The sequence below is a fragment of the Carettochelys insculpta genome, chromosome 2, assembly GCF_033958435.1.
Source record: "Carettochelys insculpta isolate YL-2023 chromosome 2, ASM3395843v1, whole genome shotgun sequence".
Classification (NCBI taxonomy): domain Eukaryota; kingdom Metazoa; phylum Chordata; order Testudines; family Carettochelyidae; genus Carettochelys; species Carettochelys insculpta.
In genome coordinates, this window is record NC_134138.1 from 146,325,333 (window position 1) to 146,349,841 (window position 24,509).

At 43.5% G+C, this 24,509-nt stretch overlaps 1 protein-coding gene across 3 annotated transcripts in view; it reads right to left on the reverse strand.

Moving 5' to 3' along the window:
• FBXL7 (F-box and leucine rich repeat protein 7) overlaps nucleotides 1–24,509 on the reverse strand; it is a 276,063-nt gene that overhangs the window by 169,031 nt on the left and 82,523 nt on the right. The window contains exon 1 of one of the 3 annotated variants that reach the window (XM_074987829.1): nucleotides 660–750. The exons of the other annotated variants lie outside the window; for them this stretch is intronic. The gene's annotated coding sequence lies outside the window, so the exon portion shown is untranslated. Of the gene's footprint in view, nucleotides 1–659; nucleotides 751–24,509 lie in introns of those variants that run through there. 3 annotated transcript variants of the gene reach the window in all.

Below are 24,509 nucleotides of genomic sequence, written 5' to 3' on the forward strand. Positions count from 1 at the left end.
ATTGGGCATTTCATCTCTTTTCCCTAGCCAGAAGTCCTGCAGCCAGTGAGCTGGTGTCCAGTATGTTTCATACACTTTTTGACAGCCGGTCCAAAGTGAACATTTTTTCCAAGAGATTCTTCATAAAAGAACCCAATTCTGTGTAAAAATCTAACTCTTATTCAGGCACTAGGATCCGTGCGAGTTTTGCCTACATAAGGATTGATTTCAAGGGATACTGAGTCCTTAAGAGCAGTATCTTAGAGTACTTAAGAAAATGAAATTGACAATGCAGCCAAAAAAGTAATGATATTAGTTTTCTCTGTACTGTACCAAAGCAAAACTATGAAATTGTGCAGGATCCCAAACATTTTTACAAAAGGAGAGGATAGCCTGCTTCATATTCCATTGTGCAATATTGTAATGAAAAAACTGAAACCTAGAGACAAAATATCTTTGCATCCCCTTTTCCAAAATGATAATATAAACTTACTCACATGTAGTCTTCAGTGTGAGTAGACAAATGGAATTTTGTGGTAATGTAAGCTCTACTTGACAAGGATTCTTCCCCTTAACCAGCCAAGGCTGAGTGGCAGTGCTTATATCAACGGAGGAGCAAGTACTGCTCTCCCTTAATTTAAATCTTGACCATGACAAAAACAAAATAAATTAGCACTCACCATGCCTTCACTTACACTGTTATAATTTATATCCCACCACAGGCATGTGATATCATTCATAAGGTATTTTAAGTAGTTTAGCATGTTGCATTGTGAAGCATCATGCAGCATCCTAGAGAAACACATTCCACATTCATGGCTATAGTTTAAATGCACAGCAGAGAACGACAAGTAAGGAAATAAATGATACAGTTAACAGTGAGAAGCAGCCCACTAGGTGGAGTTTTTATAAAACATGACAAGGTTATGCCTTTCTACTGTGGAGGCAAGGACTCCCAGTGCCCAGTTAGAATTGCTGCAGTTGAAGTTTTTAATCACAGAATCACAGGGCTGGAAGGGACCTCAGGAGGTCATCTAGTCCAGTCCCCTGCTTCAAGCAGGATCAATCCCAACAAGTAAGGACCTTGTCAAGCCAGGACTTAAAAACCTCTAGGGATGGAGAATCCACCACCTCTCTTGGTAACGCACTCAGTGCTTCACTAGCCTCCTGGCGATGTAGTTTTTCCTAATATCCAACCTACTCCTCTCTTTCTGTAACTTCAGATCATTGGTCCTTGTTCTGCCATCTGTCACCACTGAATTAAAAAGGCTATTTACAAAAATCATATTTTTTGCCCTGCCTCATAATGATACTTTATTAGTAGCTAGATATTTTAAAGGGTTAAAGTTCCTTTAAAAAAAGAAAAAAAAAAAAAGGAACAATGCTTGTAACAATGCTAATAATATCTTGTGACTCAAGCACACTGCTGTATATTCCAGGAAGTCTTTTCTGCTCTCAAAGCAATTTCTGTCTTGTGAGGGTCTTTACTTGGTAATAGAAGGGAATTTTATTTTTCTAACACATTACTGTGGGAAGCAAGAGATTAAATTTGCTAAACCATTGTTCTAATCTGGTCTGGAGAATCCCTTGTTCATATGGTTTAGTTCTGAACTGGAAATTACACTGAGTCATCAACTGTACTTCAGTCTCCAATGAGTGATACAAAATACCTGTGATGTCATAAATGATTTGAGTTCCTGACAAGTTAATTTTGAGTGCTAATGACAGCTAAGAGATAGGAATTATTTATAAAGTCACATTCCTGCTAACTCACGCTTACCAGAAGTAGCAAAGTGCTGAACATCTTCAGCAGGGCACAGCGGAGAAGCATTAAAGGAACATTTACTCTTAACAAGCAAGATGGGGTATTTGTTAATTATTGGTACAGCAAAAAGTTTTCCATTCAAGAATGTTGCTTTACAGCCAAACAAGAATACAGGAATCAGGCCCAAATAAACACAGTGCACAAATGCTTCCACATGAGCACAAGTGCCAACGTGGGGAGTATGAATACTGCTTGAAATGCTACTTTTTACATTACTCCTCTCAAGTCATTATTTGTTTTTTCCAACTATTTTGACATTCCTAATGTCAGTCTTATTTGGAAAAATGGCACAAGTGGCTACATTTGTAAGGGCCTTACTATTCACTGCAGTAAACCCTAGATGTTACAGACCCTGACTTAGTGGACTTTGGGAACAACAGACATCCCCTGTTGTTCCTGAGGTCTGTAAAATCCTAAATCCCCCTCCACCCCCCAAAGGGCCTTATCGCTGCCACAGCCTGGAGGAACTGCCTTCGCTGGAGCCACCACATACTTCCCCCACCAGGAGTGGGGCATGTACGCAGGCAGACAGCATTCGCATACATGCCCCACCCCAGTAAGAGAAGTGCGTGGTGGCTCTGGCTGCAGCAGCTCCTCCAGGCTGCAAGGTGGCCCCTCCAGCCACCCGTCGCAGGAGGCTTGGGGGAGGGGGGGGAGGTGCACCTCCAGATGCGAACAGCAGGCACTTCTAGCCGTGAGGCAGCTCCAGATGTGGGCAGCAGTGGAGTCCCAGCCAGGTGGGGTCCAGTGGTTCCTCCAGTAGCAGCAGCTCCAGTGAGTGGCAGGGTTTTTTCCTGTTTTGTTTTAGTTTAGTTTTTGGTTTTTTTGGGCGGGGGGGGGGGGGGGGACGGACTAGGGCTGGGTGAGGAGGGGGCAGTAAACCCTCGCAGTTAATGGACTTTTGGTAATAATGGACAACCCTCCCCCGCATTAGTCCATTAAATGGAAGGTTTACTGTACAGTCAAGAAACAGACACCCCTCCTGTATAATATATAAACATAATATAAATACATTATAATATATTTATAAATAATAATATAATATAAAACATAATATAAAACATTAAGAGCCAGATTCAGCTCTGGTATAAATATGTAAGTACAATTTCACAGAGTATAAATGAAGGTTATGCATCTGGTTTAGAGCATCTGCTTAGAGCAGGATGGAATCTAGGCTTTCATTTAAAAAATCTGTTCTCAAAGGACACAGTAACTGTCAATATAAAGTTATATTACCATAAGCCCTTTCATTACTGACCAGTGGTTTTCATCCTCTACAGAGGATCAAATAGCTAATGCTCCAGTGCATCTATCCCACACAAACAATCCATGTTCAAGCACCAAGTCTTTCAGGGTCCAACCATGCAAAGTTAAAGTAAGATGGCACATATTTAAGTACTGATACCGGGCTTTAAACAGCATAGGTCCTCTCACTTATTTACAAGCAAAGTGACTGATGCAAGATTCCACGATTGCAGTTACCACAACTGACATGTGTCTCCTCCAGACTCCAAAGTCTTTTATAAACTTATCTGAAGTCCTGAGCACAAGGAATCCACACTATACAGCCATCTTCCCCTACTCTGAAGCTCATGAACAGGTTGCACAATAATTCAACTCATCATATGTCATTCCACACAGCACATTATAAATGTTTTTCCATTAGCTAGAGTAGCAGTTCTCAAACTATGGGGTGGGCTTCCCAAGGGACACGTGTGTATGTGTGTGTTTTTGTTGGTGGTGGGTTAAAGAGCGCTGTTGGGAGGCAGGGGGGGACCCTAAACTGCTCTGGCTGGGACCCACACAGAAGGGCCCTGCACACCTTGGAAGTGAGGCTAAAGGGGATAATTAGAACCCTGCCATCCTGAGTCTTACAGCCAGAGCCCTGCCATTTAGATTCAAGCTTTCCTTCCCCACCAACCTCTCCCCAGGAGGCAGTCCAGGCTCAAGCTCCCTTCAAACATATATCTAAGTGTGCGAAGCACTGAGCTGGAGTGATGGAAGTAGTCATTGTTCAGTAACAAACAATTCTTCTCCTCCCACATGGATTTGAATCTTCTGCCACCATGGGGAAGGACAGATAAAAACAAGGGAAGACTACTAGGTCTGATGGACACCAATCTAACGCCAGGTGAGCTAGGTGGTCTTTTCATTCTGATTATAATTCTGCTGACTGAGTTACAGATGGTTGCCTCCTGCTGACTGTTGCATTTTCATTTATAGATCAGATAAGAGGTTTGCTGATTTATTTACAAGCAGGAGAAGCAGGATGGAGTGAAAGCTCTATTCGACTAATTCTCTCCCTAAACCACTTAATTCACACACTTCAAATTGAGGAGGTGTAAAGATTATGGTAAGTAGATTATGGTAAGTAGATGCATCCACTTTTTCTTTACCAATTTCAAACTTTCAGGGCTTAATAATTACCCAGCACTTGTGTTAATCCTGAGCCTCAAGAAATGGGGAACCAATACATAACCCCCAACAAGTCTTCCATGTACAAGACAGGTGATCTTTTCAACATACAGATTCATTACTAATTTGGACTCCTGTTCTGAAGGATCAGTTCCTGACGTGGATGACTAGCCAGTTGTACAGACCACCAGCCAGCCTCACAACCACTAAAGGAATCTGATGGCAGAATGATAAAAGCAGAAACCTGCAGACTTGTGAGAATTGCAACATTTCACTTTGTTCTGCTTCTGAATAGAACAAAGAGCAACATCACTGAACTTGGGAATTTAAACTTCACATACTGGAAGTTTTCCTCCTTTCAAAGCAAAATTATTATTTAATGAGGATATTTTCCCCTCACTTGGCAAATCAGTTCCTGCATACATTGGCTTCATTTTGATGTCTAGGAAATAACTAGCCTGCAGCTACTCCTTTACGTTGTGCTTGATATCTTGTGTCGTAGTTAAATCATCTCCCTATGTTAATCTCTTCAATTTGATTCCACACACTGCATCTACAGCTGAACTACTGACCCTGACTTATATGTATGCTCAAGCACGTGAAAATCAAATTAATGCATAAAACTGTATGTCAGGAACCAAAGCAGAAGAATATTGTATGCGCAGATCTAGGGGTGGAGGCGGAGTCCCCCTTACAATGACAGTGGCAGAACCATAACTAGGGGAACAAAACCAAAGTATTTAAATGTAAGACACTGGCAGCGTTTACTAGTTTTCAGTTGCATGTTTAAAAGTGTACTGTAATTCTTAATTAAAACTTGGAGAATTAGATTTGACAGTCATTTTTCTCACATTATCACTCCATTCAATGCAGTATTTGTTTTTCTACCAGTCTCCTTTGGAAAAATGGCACAAATAATGAAATCTATAAAGGGCCTCATTTTCTGCTACAAACAAGAAATAAGACTTAAAGAAAATCTAGAATGATACATTTGAAAATCGTCTCTCTAAATCCATATAAATTGTTTTTCAGGGGGCTCCTTATTCCTTCCTACTCATAACCCTAGGCTAATACCCAATTTAGGCATAAAGAAAATAGTTGACTATAGTAATGGAGCTCCATTTTCTCTGCTGACTGAGGGGATTTATTTTGCCTTAAATTGATTGATTTTGAAATATATGGAACTTTCATAATGTTAAGGAAGTGTCAGTTTCAGAAAAAAACACAAAGCTAAAATTTAATCTAATTTATACAGCATCTAAGTATGGTTCAAGTTCTATCCACACACAAGGGAACAAGGAGGAATCTGAGTTCTTCTGTTTATGTGTTTGGACTGGGGAGGTGCCCTTACTATGATATATTTGGCCTAAAGAGAATTTGAGTGCCCAGTCTAAGGACAGCTTTAAAAGACCCAATTTTCAGAAAGGTACTGAGCACCCACAATCAATAAATTGAGCCCTTTTACAAGTAAAGCTGGACATAGAAAAGCTGAGGCAACAGAACAAGTCACTAGACATTCTAAAACTAAGGTAATTTATGCCTGAATCTTCTGAAGAGAAACTTATTCAGATTTCCCACATTCTAGCAATGGAGGAAACTAGATGTTTGACAAGGAATTGTGAATTATCTTATGAGTTAACAAAGTGACTGGCATAGATGTTTAACGGCACTCAGCGACACATCCCTCCTGAGCAGAGGAATAATTAAACTTGTTTAAAAAAGGAGCAATGGAAGAATATCTAGGTATAGAACAAGATTTTCTTAAATGTATAAGTAAACTTCAGAGGCTATCTGGACATTGCATAATTCCAAACAAGAGCCTGGACAGGTAAATTAGCTACAAGGTTTTGGTGCAGATGTGACTACTTCATCATGAATGGGCAGGAAGTAAAATCTAAAATGGTCAGAGAAAAACAGATTTTTTTAAAAAGAGGTTATTAATTCACCCCAAGTTTTAATGCTTTAACTCTCTATTGCAGGTAATCAGTTTTCAGAGTTCCATAAGGCAAGGATCCACAATCCTTGGAAAGCAGGCTGTTGCTCATACTTAAATTCTCTTGTTAAACTTCTCCCTTTAATAGCTAATCACATTTTTATAACAGGCATGAAGCGCTCTACAAGGCCCTTGCTGAGCTGTTTCTCTAAATCAAAACCTTATTTCATCGTTCTACATGCTGGCAGTGGAGTAGGGTTACTTTTACCATTTATGGTTGTAAAACCCATGCAGCAATTTTTTTTCTAAGTTGCAGTTTCTTCTTTCACCAACTCTCTCCTTCTCTACCTTTTTCTAAAAATATATATTTTCCGGGCTCAGCCAAATGATGCCAGAATGTAGTGCTCAGATGGCTCAAACTTTCCTCTTCTTCCAGGGATCCCTTACAACCTCATGAAAACACGCAGCAAAAGAATAAGTGATGAATTAACATAGTATGAGCTCTAGAGCAGTGGTTTGCAAACTTTTTGTGCTCAGGATCCAACTGTAATCTTTGATGGTCTGTTGCAACCCAGACACATCCCCCACCAGCACTCTCCAAAACCTAATGTACCTGACAATCCCCTGTTCCATTGCTGAGGTGAATGGAGGGTGGTGGCTCAAAATAAAGATTCAAGATGCTCCAAACAGACCTGAACAACTAGGGAATGCCCTCAGTGACACATGGGAGATGGGATGGTAAGCCAAGACACTCCCCCCTTACACAGGGCCAGAGGGTAAAACATGGAAGATTTGGGAGCCTGGGGGAAGAAGGAGTAGACAAGACAGCATATGGAGGAAAGAATTGGAGACTTGTGGGAGAGGCAGGTGGGGGTTGTGATTGGGGTACAGGCAGCGAGAGTCGAGGCAGAAAGCCTTTAGCTCACAAAAGGCACTGCCCATAGACATGTGCATGGGTGGGGAGGGGGACAGAGAGTAAAGGAGCTGGAGGAAAAAGTGGCAGACATGCAGCGGGTGAAGAGGCTTCACAGTGTATCTAGAAGATGGAGTATTGGCCAGCTGCAGGGCCAGGGTATGCACAATGGAAGGCTAGTCCTTGGTGAACATAACACCCACTACTCCATCGCATCTCCGGTCCTGTAAGGCTGGCGGAACCCAGCTCTGGGTGTCAGTACTGCTCGGGTTTGACAACCACATTGATGAGATACACCTTTAGCCTAAAGGCCTCAGCCACATGCTCCTAGCAGCTCTGCACCATCCCACAGGCTGCAGCCCAGCCTGGCCTGACCCTTCCTCCACTGTCCGGCTCACAGGTCAGGCTTACATTTCCCCACCTTCCCACAGGAGCTCTGCAGTGTGTGCTTGCAGGAATGGAGTGGCACCCACGGATCTCTACACCCCTACTGCATGGGGAAAGCAGGGTGTGGGGCTGATCTCTTGCCTCCCATGCCAATAAAAATTGGCTTGCGTGCCACTCTGGGCACATGTACCAGGGATCAGCAACCTTTCGGAGACAGAGTACCAAAATTTGACCTTTTGACTTCTATGTAGGGTCCAAGTGCCAGCGATACTTTTTAAAGTCACTACTAGTCTTACTTACAACATCTTCATTAACAAATAAATGAAGATGCAGAGCTTTACTGTTTAGGTGGTGGTTGGTAGCATTAGCTGGTCCTTTGTTAATCCACAGGCGGCATGGCTTTGAACAAATTCCCAGCTGCATGAGGCAGGAGGGGTGGGGCTGAGGTCCCACCTCATGTGGGAATGAAAAATCAGCTTGCATGCCATTCTTGTCACCTATGCTAGGGGTTGCCAACCTCTGCTCTAGAGCATTCAACAGCTCAAAATGGAGGATTACCATAGTGGGCCCCAAGTTAGTCTTGTTTTGGCCAAATATTACTGAAACAAGAAGAGAACACTGGATTTCAAAACAAGAGATAAAGACATTCTATATTCTTTCAAATATCAGACTGACTTATCAATCTGCTGTGTATACACACCAGGAACACACCAGTGCCTGTTTTGATTCTTCTGTTGAGCATTCGTAGCACTGGAAGAAGCACTCAGTCAATAGATATCTGGTAGCTGATCTGGGAACTGCAGAGCGAGACATCTCATTATTTATAATACATGATTGATAATGAATAGGTTTGCATGGCAATTCTAGACACATGAAGCATAAAGAACCTAATATCCAGCCCTAAAACATACATTACATACATGTAAGGAATGCGTAAGCTTAGTCTGCAGAAAGCACCTCCCAAGTTGATTGGGCGGAGCGGGTGGCGCACAAATACTTAATTTAAATTAGCTGCATAGTCCTTTGCCAAGGTGTTGTGTGCCCTTAATTCATATGTTTTAGTGAGTTGTCACAAAGAATTTTATTGCTAATATACAGCTGAGCACAAAAGAACTTCATTTAAGGTACTAAATTACTTTTTGTAACACAAGTTACATTAATATTGACATTCATCTCTGGTTGATGCACAGTCAGCTATGTAATATTTTCCAGTGTATTTCAGAGTTATTCAATAGCTTACATTAAGTTACACACAGTTTGGTGCAATTTTTTCTCCTTGACAAAAACTAGTTAAGTCTCACCTGAGTATTCTAGCAAATGGGTTAGAAAGGGCACAGATACAGCCTAATAGGGTATATGCTATGAGTCATGAAGGTCTATACCTAAAACAGAAATGCCCTTAAAAGCACAAGGACCTACGGTGTCAGACAGTGCAGCATTGTATGAGTTAAGCAGCTCCACTGAAGTTTGTTTTGGAAGAAATTCAACTCTCTGGGCTACCCTAGCCTTGCTTTCACACACAAGTCTTGGAACAACTCCATTTATCAAATCAGCCTCTAAAAGAAAAAGGAGAAAGAAAGGAGTAATGCAATTCAATACTGTTAACAATTCTCTCACTATATTTCTACGTATGTGGTATAGAAGCAAAAGGTAGACGGAAAAACAGTTTGAAGTCCAAAGTCTCCCACAGGCTGATTTGAAACCCTGCTGCTTCTCAAGTGATAAAACTGCATTAGATAATTTCTCAGGTTAACCCTAAAAAAAAAGATAATGCTTTAAGATAATTGTAGGTGATGCTAGGAAATGAAAACATGAACTCTCCGCATACTCCATGTCTTGATTTTTTTTTAAATTACAGAGAACAATCAAAAGAAAGTTGACAATAACTTCCCTTTGCTTGAATGCCTGAAGCATTTCCAGTAGAAATTTTCTTAGCCAATGAATGACAGCCTATATTCATTAGTTAGGATGTAGAATAATCTTATGTCCTGCTATATGTAGAAAACATATGGCTACTGAGTAGTTCTTTTAATAGTTTGCAAAGAAACTGGCAATGCTGTTTTGACATTAATTTTAAAGACAAATAATCTTATAAGCATGTTTTATAAAGCCTCTAAAATTAACGAGCACCCATCAGACACAAATATATAAGGGTAACATCTTCCATGCAAAGAAACTGATGTTTTATTTAAAGATGGAAGAAATATTTTGTAGCCGTTCAAGTGCTATAGCATCAAGAAGAACACACTAGGGCAGGGTCTGGCAAAATACAACCCGTGACCTGGATCTGGCTCACGGGACACTCAGCCAGCCCAGCACCCTGCTCAGTTTTCAGAGAAGCTACTGTGGGGCTCTGACCAATGCACACCGGGGGTTGGGCAGGGACTGGCTTCTCATACTGCCCCTACCCTCAGCAAAATCTTGCAACTCCCATAAGCCAGTTTCCTGCCAAGAGGCGCTGCCTATTTGCAGGAAGGCAGCAGATGAAGTCCTCAATGGGAACTCAAAGTATGCTGTAAGGCAGATGTGACACAAGAGAGAGAAAACAATATGGTACTGTTAGATGTAACCTATGGGAAAATAAGGGAAAGCAGAATTTTAGTTCTGCATGGTAAAGTCTCAAAACTGTATTAAGCCAACATTCAGTCATAAAACTTTTGAAAGAACAGCCATAACATTTTGTTCAGCGCTACGAACATTTCAGTTACAAACAACCTCTATTCTGAAGGCGTGCGTAACTCTGATGGTCTACTGTAGATATGACAGAAGTTGAAGCCTCATCAAAGAGAGTTGTTAAAACTAAATCATGAAGTATCTAGAGTACTTATTATAATTACCAAAAATGACATAAGTGCCCAATCTGGAAGCTTTGTTAGTTTCAAAGCAAACATCAAAAACTAACACACGTGTTTCATTCTTACTTATCAAGGAAGTTTGTTGGAAAAATAATTCTATCTTTGGAATTAGATTATCAGGCAGTTACTTTTTGACTATCCATCATGCACTGTCAGGAGAATTGTGCACAGTGGGGTATCCACAATTCATTTCAGGTGGGGATCAAAATAAGGAACTTACAGAGCCGGCAGCTATCACAGGTGGAAGCTACTATTTTGGATCACATGAGATGCAGCACAGTCTGCCAAGCACGCAATACCCTCAGTTTTACAGCTCAAATTTGAAAAAGGAGGAAAATAAGAAATGGCTCAAAATACATACTATAGGCACCATGATGCATTGGATTGTGCAAGTAGTTCAGGTGTTTTGCTGAAACCCTGTACAACAGTGAGCAGTCACCCCAGATTCTTCAACGTTTGCAATCCTGGGTGGATGCACTTAGCACTTCCCTGGCTACAAAATTCATCTCTCCAGGCATTCCATACCATACACGCCTACTCACTAGCTCAGTAAAACACAGCCCTGAGAAGCTGCCTACCTACCACTTCTGTGCTCAGGGTGAACAGATAACTCCTTTCATCTTATATCATTAGGAGATAGAAGGCCCACAACAGAGACCTCTCCTGACCATCATGAAGCGCTCAGCAGGAAAGGCCCTCTCACTTACCAGATCTCTCAGGCTGTGTCTACACTAGCTCCCTACTTCAAAGGGAACATTGTAAGTAGGGTGTCGGGAGATTATTAATAAAGTGCTGCGCTGCATATGCAGCACTCCATTAAGCTAATTCTCCCCCGTGGCAACTTCGAAGTGCCGGCCTGCGCATAGCCGCAGCTCACCTGCTAGTACTTCGAAGTGCCTGGGCAATGGCAAAGTCCCTTTACTCCTCAAAATTTTGAGGAGTAAAGGGACTTCAAAGGGAGCCTGCTAAGTAGGGTGTGGGGAGATTATTAACAAAACGCTTCATTGCATACGCAACACTTCATTAAGCTAATTCTCCTCCGTGGCAACTTCCAAGTGTTAAACTTTCTGTTTGTAGGCAGAAACTCGTAAGAGGGACACTAAGTTTCTATTAAATTACATGTAAAAGTCTCTGATAGGTTCCCCGGGCTCCTTAGTCAGGGAAGGAGTGGCAGAAGGTGGCGCTGCTTTTGAAAGGTGAGTGAACCTTGGGTTGAGGAGTGTTAAAGGCTGGGGGTAGTTTGGGGCTGTGAGCAGGAGGGAGAGTTAAAATCTAGTGGTGGGTTGGGGAAGGGGTTCAGGCTGCCATGGTTCGGGGCCAGCAGGGGGTGGTGGTGAAGCTGTGGGGCCAGCAGGGGGTCTGGCTACAGCGGGTTGGGGCTGTGGGGCTGGCGGGTGGGGTGTCAGACTAAGGGGTTGGAGCCACGGGGAGGGGGCTCGTATTAGCGGGGGAAGCTCACTCAGAGTGCGCTAAGGTAGGTGAATGTGTCTCTCATGTATGCAAGTACTCGTAATAAAGTACTCATTTAACGAAAATGAGTGTACCTCAAAGTAGGGTGCTAATGTAGACACAACTTCAGTCTAACTGTGGAGGCAGAGAAGAATCAAGCACTAAGCCAACTGTTTCAAAACATTTTGTCAGCACAACCACATTTTAATGAAGTCTTTCCTGCCAGAATCCCAAAGAACAAGAAGAATGACATTCTGAAGAGAAGAACAGCATCCACCAAGCAACAAGATATTGCATGTGTCCTATATATGAAGTCACACTAGGAGCAGTAAAATGGCATCATCTGCAGAGTAAGATTTATTGCAATCCCACCTGCTGAAGGTGCAACCAATAACAGTTTGGAAATTGTTTCACAGAAACTTCTGGAGGCAATCCCGAGACAGTGCTTACTGGAAGGATGGGAGGAGACAAAGAAAAGGAAGTTCTTCCAGGGCTTGAGAGCAAGAATCCCAAAAATTCCCAAAGCAGCAAAAGGGTGGTCCAAACATCAATCCCCATGGAAATACACTCTGCGAACAACTCCTGCAATTGTGGGGCCTCAGTACTGGTGCACCTCAGTCTGTTTTATTCTCTGCTTGTGGCATGCACTCCTGGGAGTTGTAATACAGCACTCTCATGTTGGTTGTTAGGTTTAATGTGCATGTGCTATGTGGCGTAACAAGCCTGTGACCCAGAGGGGCTGAGTCTACACTACAAAAATAACTTTGAAGTCAAGCGTCGACACACATCCTACTCCGAAGCTAAACTTCAAAGTAGGGCACTACTCAGTTCTTGGGAATGGAGTAAGGACTTTGAAGTTGGGAAAATATGTGTAGACTCTCTGCTGACAACTTCGATGTAGTGCCTAACTTGGAAGCTAACTTCAAAGTTAGTTCCTAGTGTAGATGCACCCAGGATGTCAGACTGAGTGATCTCATTAACCTTCTGGGCTTAAACTCATATACGCTTGCCCGGATCCGAGGGTACTAATCTAAGTACTGTTAACACATGTACCCCATACTCAAGAGTGTCCACTCATGTCCTGTTTGACTTATACATGCTGTCTATAAGCTTATGAGGTGTCCAACACAGGCCCCATGAGCCAGAATTCAGCCCGTGGAGCCTTTTTACCTGGCCCGCTGAGCCAGCAGCAGTGACATTTTTAAAAGGCAGCTAGGTGATTCTGAGCCACATGTTGCTCTTTAAGGAGACATTTGTGGCTCCTGCCTCAGCCATTTAACTCTTCCTCTGGCTCCTGAAGAGCATTGCAGGAGCGGCTCGCATCAGGCTGGAGCTGCCCTTCTATGAGCAGCTGGAGGGACCTTAACGCACTCCATCCCCACCATGCACAGGTAGCCCGGTGCAGACCGGAGAAGCCACTGCTGTAGCCACCATGTGCTCCTCCCAACAGGGATGGAGTGTGTATGCGCCCTATCCCAGGTGGGAGGAGCACGTGGCAGTCCCAGCAGAGGTGGTCATGGCTCCTCCAGGCTGCAGTAGCATTAAATCCATTAACTTTTTGGGAGGGTGGCGGGGGGGCAGGCGATTTCAGGGTCCCCAGTGAACTTCAGGAACCACAGGGAAGTCCATTGTTCCCAAAGTCCGCTGAATCAAGGGTTCAATATACATTGAGTCCTTTTCTTTCAATGCAGCAGGGCGCTGGGAGCTGCCCCTGCTGCGCTGTTTGTTGGGGGAGCTGGAGGGAGTTGTGCAGCTGCAATGAAGAAGAGACAGCACAGCAGCATTCAGAGCTCCTGGTAAGTAAATCCTGGGTTTGGGGAGGGCGGTTTGGAGCTGTGGGGGGTCCTAAGACAGGAGGCAGTTTGGGGCTGCAGGGGCATGGGGGAGGTCTGGGGCTGCAGGGGCGTGGGGGAGGTCTAAGGCTGCGGGTGGAGGTGATTGGAGCTATTTTGTGTTTGGCCCCTGGAACATTTAAAAATTACTATGTGGCCCCCGATGAAAAAAGGTTGGATACCCCTGGCTTATACCCACAATGAGCCCTTTACCATACTACCATTTCAGGGGTGACACCCCAGGGTTTGAAGCAGACACTCCAGGAGTTGTTTTGCTGTATGTTTTTGTAACACTGGCTTCAGATATTCAGTGATCTAAGTTACTGCTCATCTCTCCCTTCTACCAAGTTACACGAGACAAGGAGCAAGTCCATTATGATATGGTTTTGTTCCTGCTCCTGGGCACATTCATGAAGCACAGTAATGAATAGTGAATGGACTGAGTCCAGAAACATTCTGGAAGCTGAAGACAACGGACCAAGAGGGCGAATGAAAATTTATTAGAATCCCCTGGAAGAGGACACCAGAATTACAGCAGCATGCCCATGCATGGGCCAGGATTTCTAGTCCCAGATATGATGGAGTGCAGTCACAAAAGACCCCTTGGGATTGTTCCCTGGTGTACTGATCCCAGCACTGGACTCCCTCCTTCTTGCTCTTTGGGGCTCCCACCACCATTTCCTACTGACGAGAACCCCTGGTCTCCCCCACAACCAGGGCACAGAGTTGGCGTAACAGCCCCCCTTGCAGAACAATGCAGACACTGATTTCCTTCAGGTCTGGGAAGATGCATTTTTAGGACAAGGACACAACATCCAGGAAATCAACCCCCACCCACCCACCCACGGGGATCAAACCCCAAATAAAGTGGCCTCTGTGCAAAATATTTGCACAGAGCAGGCTCATATCAAATGAGCCCCCTTTATCAATAAAAGGGAGATATGCACACTGGCAGCCTACCCTAGGTAATAATTACTTGCACTGGGCTTGATAAACAAATGAGGTTTTCATAAAGCATAACAGTAAGACTGAAGTAGTTGTAAGTAAACCCTGATGAAACCGAGTTAGCAAATTAAAATAAAAGGAAAAAAACATACCAAGTTCTATTCTACTAAGTCACGGTCTACATTAGGAGACAATTCAAACTGAGGGCTCTATGGTCTATCCAGCAGTCAATAAGTCAATTCTAAGCAGGTGTAACACCAACTTCTGTACCGCTACTTCCCAACAGTTACTTGAAAAATTGAATTTGCAATGTTGAGCTAAAACAGTGTAGATTGACCAGGGTTAAAAATACAATTTTATTAGCCCTGGAAACTGTCCCACAATGCCCCTTGTGGTGTCCTTTCGCATCACTGTTCCAGGTGAGCAGGAAACAAGAAGCCCAACATTTAGAATTCATTTGTTTATGATCAGTAGGGTGACATGTTGCTACTTTACAGAGCTCCAGCATGGAACCATCAGGAGAACCAGGGATTCATTTCATCTTGTGGGGCTAACCCATGCCCCAGTGCAGCTTGGCTGTAAAGGTCATGCTTGTATGAGAGACCAAGAAACTTCTTTTCTGCAGGTCACATTTGTACACAGGCAGCCCCACCTCCTTTTAGGTACCATGTAGTTGGGGGTCTATCCCCAGCCCAACCACACCATGTTGCTGCCCCCACAACCCAATAAAAACATGTCTGTTGTGCTGTGTGGTCCATGCTTCCAGACAGCAACATGTCATGGCTTGCATGTGGTGAAGGCTTCAAAGGTGGGAAAGATTTGGGGGCTAGCTGTCACCAGGAAGAAGTCTTCCCCCACCTGCACCCCCGGCAAAGATTTTCAGAGGCTGGCTGGCTGTTGCCAAAAGGAAACCTCCCCCCACGACAAAGACTTATGGGGGCCAGCTACTTGTCACCAGGGGCCCTACAGCATGGTGCAGGCATCAGCCTAACAGGAGCCTTGTGACCCCTTGCTCCCCATGGTTCCATAGGATTAGGGGGTTGGACCTGGCCAATGCAGAACTGTGGGCTGGTCCCCCTATCCGCCAGCTTCCCAGAGCCTATGGCTCAAGAGAGCTGTACTGTGTCCTGTTTGTTGCACAAATGTTCAAAGATTATTGTAGCTTGAGCAACTTTGCCAATCTGCTTGGGTGCTGTACATATTGGTATTCTTTCCCCAGGGGACCACTGAGGTTCCTGTTAGCATGGCACAGTCAGAACAGAGGAAGGCTCATAGATTATTGTAGATGAGCACAATAAAAGGTATGCGATTAAGCCGACTCAAGCAATGTTCACTGGAGAAAGACATCTGAAAAATGGCCATATGTTTTGAGGGCAATGCAGTGTGGAAGCATGACATCACACTCCCACAACGACCTGTAGGGAATTTTTGCCAAATTACAGCAGGAAAAAAGCCCAGAATGCAATGGGACTAAGGGAACTGTGAGATAGGTTTCCATAATGCACTGCTGCAACAATCCTACTTTGGCAATTAGTGGGGACACACTAAGTCAACTTTGTGGGCAGGTGCAGGCATTCAACTTCGATTTTGTAAAATTCAGTGTTACATATTCAACCTTATTTTGGTTCTGTCCCATGAAAGCTCATCACCTAATCAATTATTTTGTAAGTCTTTAAAGTGCTACTGGACTTTTTTTTAAAATAGTATATAGACTGGCACGGCTATTTCTCTGTTCTTATTTTGTAGAAGAGACATACCCAAAGAATCTAGTTATATGAAAGTTTTTTTTACCCTAAACACCTGTTGTTATATGAGGTGAAAGCTTCAAGTCAGAAATAATCTGACCCTGGCTTGGGTCTCCAGTTCATGGTAAAGTTCTCTCCCCCCTTAGGGCGTGTCAGGCAATTTCCAAAGCACTCTGAAGACAAATACCTGGTAGCTTCCCCTTGCTTAAACAGACTTCCCCATAGGATGGGGAGCCTTTGTTTTACAACACCCTGCCCTCCCACCACATTCCATAGAAAAGTGCTAGGTTAAAATGGCTTTCAGTACCAGGTGATATGGTCACATGTCCTTCTAGCACTAACCACCTTTTAGATATAGAGGACAAAATGACTGTTCACCAGACACTAAGCTGATCACCCAATTGTTAGGGTTGGGTACCAGTGATGGCCCTTCTTATTACATTTAAAACTAATACACATACACTCCATATTTCTAACTTCATATACAAGAATGACACATGCACAAAATAGAATCTACAGATTCAGCAGGTAATACTAAAAATTACAAGAGGTATTTTGTCCAAAGCATCTCTGAATTATGCCTATTTATATTCATAACCCAATTTTCATAAAACTTGAGGGGGGTGGTGTCAGTCACAGCAAATAACTAGCACAAAGTTGTAGGGCAACTTTGTTAGAAACCTGGGATGATGACTAGCAGCTGTTTAAACTCTGAATGAGGAAGTCTGGAGTTACACCAATGTCATATTGCTAGCATTAATTGCAGAAACCAAACCACCACACAGAATCATAGGGCTGGAAGGGACCTCAGGAGGTCATCTAGTCCAGCCCCCTGCTGCAAGCAGGATCAACCCCTTCTAAGTCATCCCAGGCAGCACCTTGTCAAGCCAGGACTTAAAAACCTCTAGGGATGGAGATTCCACCACCTCTTTAGGCAACACATTCCAGTGCTTTGCCACCCTCCTGGTGAAGCAGTTTTTCCTAATATCCAACCTACACCTCTCATGCTGTAACTTCAGACCATTGCTCCTCATTCTGCCATCTGTCACTACTGAGAACAGTTTCTCTCCATCCTCTTCAGAGCGCCCCTTCAAGAAGTTGAAGGCTGCTATTAAATCACCCCTCAGTCCTCTCTTCTGTAAACTAAAAAAGCCCAAATCCCTCAGCCTCTCCTCACAGATCATGTGCTCCAGCCCTTTCATAATTTTGTCGCCCTCTGCTGAACCCACTCTAGTGCATCCACATACTTTTTATACTCAGGGCCCCAAAACTGGACACAACATTCCAGATGTAGCATCACCAGTACAGAATAGAGGGAGAAAACCACTTCTCTAGATCTGCGCACAATGCTCCCCCAATGCACCCTAATATGCCATTAGCCTTCTTGGCTACAGGGGCACTGTTCACTCATATCCAGCCTTTCATCCACCATATCCCCCAGGTCCCTTTCCCCTGTACTGCTGGTTAGCCAATTGGTCCCCAGCCTACAACAATGCTTGGGATTCTTCCATCCCAAGCGCAGGACGCTACACTTCTTGTTGAACCACATCAGATTTCTTTTGGCCCAATCCTCCAATTTTTCCAGGTCACTCGGGATCCTACCTCTACCCCTAGCTTCGTGTTGTCTGCAAGCTTGCTGAGGGTGCAATCCAGTCCCTCATCCAGGTCATTAATAAAGATGCTGAACAACGCTGGCCCCAGAACTGAGCCTTGGGGCACTCCGCTTGAAACCGACCGCCATCCAGAAGTGGATGACTCTTGCCCTTTGGAAGCTAGAAACACCAGACAACTACCAGTCAGGTGCCAACTACTTCCAGGTTGAGAAGTCAACTGTCAGGATGGTGGTTGCACGGGTTAGCCACAGTCACTACTGTGGTCCAACCACAAGTGGTTGCCAGGTCCTTGATATTATATAGCCAGATTCCAAAGGATGGATTTACTGAATTATGCAGGGGTCGTTCACAGAGCACACATCCTTATCCTTTACCTATCAAGAGTGCCCAGTGATACGTGAATTAAAAAGGTCCCTTTTCCAAGGATTAGCAAAACAATTGGGGCTGGGGGGAGGGCAGTTCTTGAATACCAAATTTGAACACCCAGGAAAAATTAATGACACAATAGTGTTCAAGAGATAATTGCTGAGATGGGAATACAATACTATTACCCAATGCCTAGTTCTTTAAAATGCTTCTGCACCAGATAGTTATGTTGGGGGACCAGCATACGTGCTACTACCACAGCTCATAAACTCTGTCCAAGAAAAAATGATTTCAAAGACAGATTGAATAGCTGCAAAATGGTGGAGGAGTGAGTGTCTTTCAACAGCTTAAAGCTAGTTACAGATGCCTGCAGACATGTCTGGATAACAGTGACGCTAACGTGATTCACAGAACCATGGTGTGCCATGCCTTATGCAAAACACATAAGGGAATATTTCAGGAGCAAGCGATCATGGGACAGATCTGTGTTCCAAACCCCATACAGGTAGCCAGGTTCTACCCATGTGCACTCTGTTCTCAGTCTCCAATGGGAAAGTGGAATATGTGATGCTAGTCGCTCATGTGTCATGTAAACAGCAGGGAACCAGAAGGTTATTTTGGACTGTGCAGAGGAACATGGTGCTGCTGGAAATGCTCATTAGATAACTGCCACACAGTAGTACTGTAAAATAATTTGGAGAGTTTGGATCCCAGAAGCCAAAGTTAATATATCCAACTGAAAGGAATTATGTAGAACAGGGGTGGACAAACTTTTTTATGTCAGGCCCTTCTTTTCAGCCCTACAATTAGTAGCACCCCCCCACCCCAAACCTGTTTAATGTAATCTAAACAGATGGAAATTTCAGTTGTGTTCATATGAAAAAAAAACAACTTTTTTCTACATGTGTAAGAAAATAAGACCGCAGAATGTAAAAACAATATTAATTGGTATATGAATGTGAATACACAAACCTAAAAACAGTAACATATTCCAAAATTTTAATGGAGATATATAGCAGCCAATCATGCTGCTCCCCTCTTTAGAAGTTTCATGCCACCACCCACCAAAGGGAGAACATTCCCCACTTTGCTCACCCCTGTTATAAGGGAAACCATACAAGGTTAACAACTTTTGCTATGGTTTTGTGCAGGGGAAGATGTATTATGAATTTAATGCCAGTATTGAGTTATGTTTGTTACATCTTAACAGGTCTGTGTAAAATGCTTTATATGATGTACTTAATCATTATTGAAGTACTTGAAAAACAGTACAGTTTTGGGAAAGGCTTTGCACATTCCTTTGCCGCAATGTTTTCTGACATCCATGCTGATGGCACGTAAACTGTTATGCATAAGTATTCCTCAGGTTCATCACCATCAACCACCCTGGGCTCAGCGCCCATTAGTCTCCGATGTCTCTCTCACTATTTCCTTTCATCTTTCCCTGTCCAGTGCAGAGTGGCTTGGTTTCTCTAGACAATCTACTATATCATCTACCCAGTCTCCATGGAGTCTGCTTCTCCTATTCAAGCCATTCATTATTTCTAAATAACAGGGTCTTGATTTTTCGTTCACTGTTCATTCTGCACATGTGCCCTAATAACTGTAACTTGCATTGTCTAGCCCTCTGCAGTAATCCGAGAGGTAGCCATGTTAGTCTGTATCTTCAAGAACAACAAGAAGTCCTGTGTCACATTATAGACTAACAGATATTTTGGAACATAAGCTTTCATGGGCAAAGACCCGCTTCCTCAGATGCATGAGTGGGGGGAGTGGTTATAGAGGGGTATTTAAAGAGTGGGGTCCCAGTAAAAGGGAGGGCCAGAACTGACAAGGTCTATTTAGTCAGGGTGGAAAAGGCCCATTATCAGCGGTATGTATGAAAAGAGGAAAAAACAGGTCAGATAAGACGGGGGGATATGGCCCACTGGCAGTCTAATGTGGAGATGCCTCTGCAGTAAGTTCTCTTTTAGCTGTATCTTCCTGTATAATTCCTCATTGGTGACCTTCTGCACCCATCCTATTCTCAGAATATTTCTACAACTCCTCCTCTGGAATACAATATTCTTCTCTTCAAATCTTTCATTACCTCCCATGTCTCACATCCATACAGCTTCATTCGTAAGCTAATTGCCTTGCTTTTCCAGATCTTACCCATCACTTTCAAACTCGCACTTACTTTTGCTATTCTAGTCACTACTTCCTTCTTACAGACTAGATCATACGTTATGTTGCTCCCCAGATACATGAACTTCTCTACGTTCTCTAATTCAATCCCATCTACACTGATCTTCCTTCCTATTTCCTCATTTCCAAATACCATTGTTTTTGTTTTATTGATGTTTATAATCAGTCTGTACCACTTCCCTTCCTCATTTAGCACCTGCACCATTTTCACTAGCTTCTCCTCATTTTTCTCCATGATAACTTGAGGTTCACAGATATAGTTAATTCTTATCCTATGCACAGAAACCCGTTCTACCTCTTCCTTGATCTTGTCCATCGCTCTCTCTAGGTGCACGATGAAGATACGCAGCAACATTGGATCTCCTTGTCTTGTACCGCTACTTGTTTTAAAGAGGTATAAGAGAAGGAGATCTGATTTTTTTCTCAGGTTGCAAACAGTAAATGTTAGTTGCGGTAGGGATAAAGGGATTGTTGAAATATAACTGAGAATATGTCTCCACTGGAAAGTTTGTGTAGTAAAGTATTTTTGTGTGTGCCAATTGCCAAGATCTACACACTGCCAAGTGACTTTCTGCTCATTGCGTACATCATTTTGAATTTATTTCGAAATACTGCACTATTTTGAAGCATCCCTTTCTACTCCTGCAACGCTGACTACAGGGATACCAGAAGAGCACATCTGTTATTTAAAAAAAATATTTTGAAGTAAGTGGCATTTCAAAAGATGCAGAGTAGCTATTTTGGGATACTTTGGTACCCTAAAATAACTCTGCCATGTAGACATAGGCTATGTCTACACGTGCACGCTACATCGAAATAGCTTATTTCGATGTAGCGACATCGGAATAACGTCTACACGTCCTCCAGGGCTGGCAACGTCGATGTTCAACTTCGACATTGGGCAGCACCACATCGAAATAGGCGCTGCGAGGGAACGTCTAGACGCCAAAGTAGCACACATCGAAATAAGGGTGCCAGGAATGGCTGCAGACAGGGTCACAGGGCGGACTCAACAGCAAGCTGCTCCCTTAAAGGGCCCCTCCCAGACACAGTTGCACTAAACAACACAAGATACACAGAGCCGACAACTGGTTGCAGACCCTGTGCATGCAGCATGGATCCCCAGCTGCAGCAGCAGCAGCAGCCAGAAGCCCTGGGCTAAGGGCTGCTGCACACGGTGACCATACAGCCCCGCAAGGGCTGGAGAGAGAGTGTCTCTCAACCCCTCAGCTGATGGCCGCCATGGCGGACCCCGCTATTTCGATGTTGCGGGACGCGGATCGTCTACATGTGCCCTACTTCGACATTCAACTTCGAAGTAGGGCGCTATTCCCATCCCCTCATGGGGTTAGCGACTTCGATGTCTCGCCACCTAATGTCGATTTCAACTTCGAAATAGTGCCCAACATGTGTAGCCATGACGGGCGCTCTTTCGAAGTTGGTGCCGCTACTTCGAGGTAGTGTGCACATGTAGACATGGCCACAGTGCTGCAACTGTACAGTTAGTCCGTGAAAAATCCACTCTGACTGAGAGGTATACAGTGTTCTGTACAACTGTCTGTACCATGATTATAGCGAAACAGTGCCAGCGCAGATACCCTGCTCTTTTGTTCGGGGCCAGTGAAGATGATGTGATTGCATTAAGGAGGAGAACCTGCATGACTGTGAGAAGATTCAAAAGGAATTTTTTATTCCTATTAGCTATTTGCACTATGAATATGGAATGCTGAGCATGACCCAGCATTCCAGAATTAACCAGACGTCTGCAGAATAACTTATAGTTTAGCTCTTTTCCTAGTCGTGATCTCCTCTGAAGGTTTATATCCCAAGCAGTTCCCTCCCAGATAAGCACTACAATAGAAGGAATGTGTAAATACCTCTGGATTTTGACTCTTACAAAAAAAATCACAGTTCTTCTCATCCCACAACTTGTACACCCAGAGCCCTGCAGTCCTGTTTTATGCATCCTTGGAGAGGATTAATTTAATTTTGATTTCCTCTCTGTGTTTGCTTTGGAAATTTTCACATATATTGCTGAAGCTGACGAGAAATTGGCAGCAGGCAGACTGTAATATGAGGTATATCACTTTAGCCTCACTCAAGCAACTTGGCCAGCACTTCAAGGAAAACAATGAGCAGGCAGAGAGAACAGCTTCATCTCACATTTAAGAGGCAGAAGATTGTGGTCTAGAGACAGAAGTGGCAGGACATTCCATTTCCAACCACGGCATTTTAGAGGGACTGGCTTTAATATATTCCAGCTGCCAAATAAAGACAACAATACCAGACAGATGTTTGTTATGGAAAAAATGAGGAAAGGGTATTCCAGAGTTGTTTAGAGAAATATGTTCATTAAATGGAGATAGGTTAATTATTTGCAATTAGAATCTTCCCAGTCTTGAAGATCCTGAAAGCAGAGCTATGTTTAGAAATGTACCATTGTCACCAATTAAGTATGTAAAAGAAGTTGATTTTGTTCGAGGTTAGGCAAGGGTAGGATCTGACATCTATGAGGCCTCATGTTAGCTAACAAATTATAATAGCAAAATTTTTCACATACAGTTTTGAAGGGTGAACACCACTTTCTTATACAGTACTTAAAAGTTACAGTTATCTGCATGAAATGGGAGCTGGTTGGCTATCCAATGTACTCCACAAGCTGATAAAAGAAACAAGCAAGCAATCTAAATCTTATTCCATCCACTACATTTGAAAATAAAAAGTGATGCAACACCACAGTAGTTGACATATTGAACCAGTGCATCATGCACAGTGACAAACAAGTTTTACTGCATTCATTGCTATCTTTGCTGGTGTATGTAACTTTTCATAACGGAAATGTATTTGATTTTTCTCTTAACTCAAATCCTGGGTAAGTAAGTATGTGTTTCTTGGCAGTCACAGTCAGCACATTAAACACACTTAACTGTGGCCTCTGAGTATTAAGAGCATTATTTAATCTCATAAATGGAGTCGCTATATGAACAGACAGAAGTCACATAGGCCAGGCCATACATATACACTCATTAGTAGAGCTGTGCACAGAAAATTTATAGCCACAGATGGCTGCTTTCTATTGCAGAACTGAAGGGCTCTAACAACAAGTGAGACCAGTAGATCTATGGTCAGTGACCAGGCCTGGAACCATGGCGGTGGACTTCGGAGCACGTCAGGACACTGCTCACAGGAGCCAGTGCCTAGCCTGGGCAGCTCCTAAGTACTATCCCCTGGAGTAGGAACCAGCTTCACCCACAACAGTCTTTGGTCACACTGGTGTGTGCAGGTAACTCTCACTCCCCGACAGGAGGGGTTCCATCCATGCAGCAGTGTGCAACTCCTGTCTGGCAGCCTGCAAGTCACTTGCACGCATTAGCCTGACCAGGGACTGCTGCAATGAGCTTGATGGTCATTCCAGAGCCACACCTGAAGAGAGTTACCTAGGCTGGGTAACGGCTGCAGCCCAACGAGCTGCTGCTTTCACCACTGCCATTCGTAGCCTGGTCACTGGCCATGACTCTGCTGCTCTCGAGTTATTGCTAGAGCTTTATCAGCTTTGTAGAAATCCACATCCACACACAGAAATTTTGTATCCGCACTGGGCTCTAATCCAGCAATGTGCGGTGTATGGGGTGGGGAGGCAGCATGAAATGTCGTAAGGGGGTGCACCACGAGCAGTTGCTGGCTCTCAGGCTCATCCAGACCATTAAAAATGTTGAAACAGATTACTGGTCTTATGTGTATTCACACATATATACTGATTAATAGTTTTTACATTCTACATATTCTCTTGCACATGCCAAAGGGTTTCTCCCTCCTCATCCCCCATATGAGCAGAGCTGAAATTTCCTTCTATTTAGATTGCACTGAGAGGCTGGGGAGCCCCTCCCAACCACAGGGACAAAAAGTGAGGCCCAACGTAAGAAGTTTGCTCATCCCTGCTCCAATCATTATAAATGCTCAGCCCTTATACAATGGAACCTGAGACTGCATTCAGAAAAAAAAAAACTGCATCAGTTTTAATCTGGCAAGGAAGCAGTAAGACTCTGTTAGGTTCCTTTCAATGAA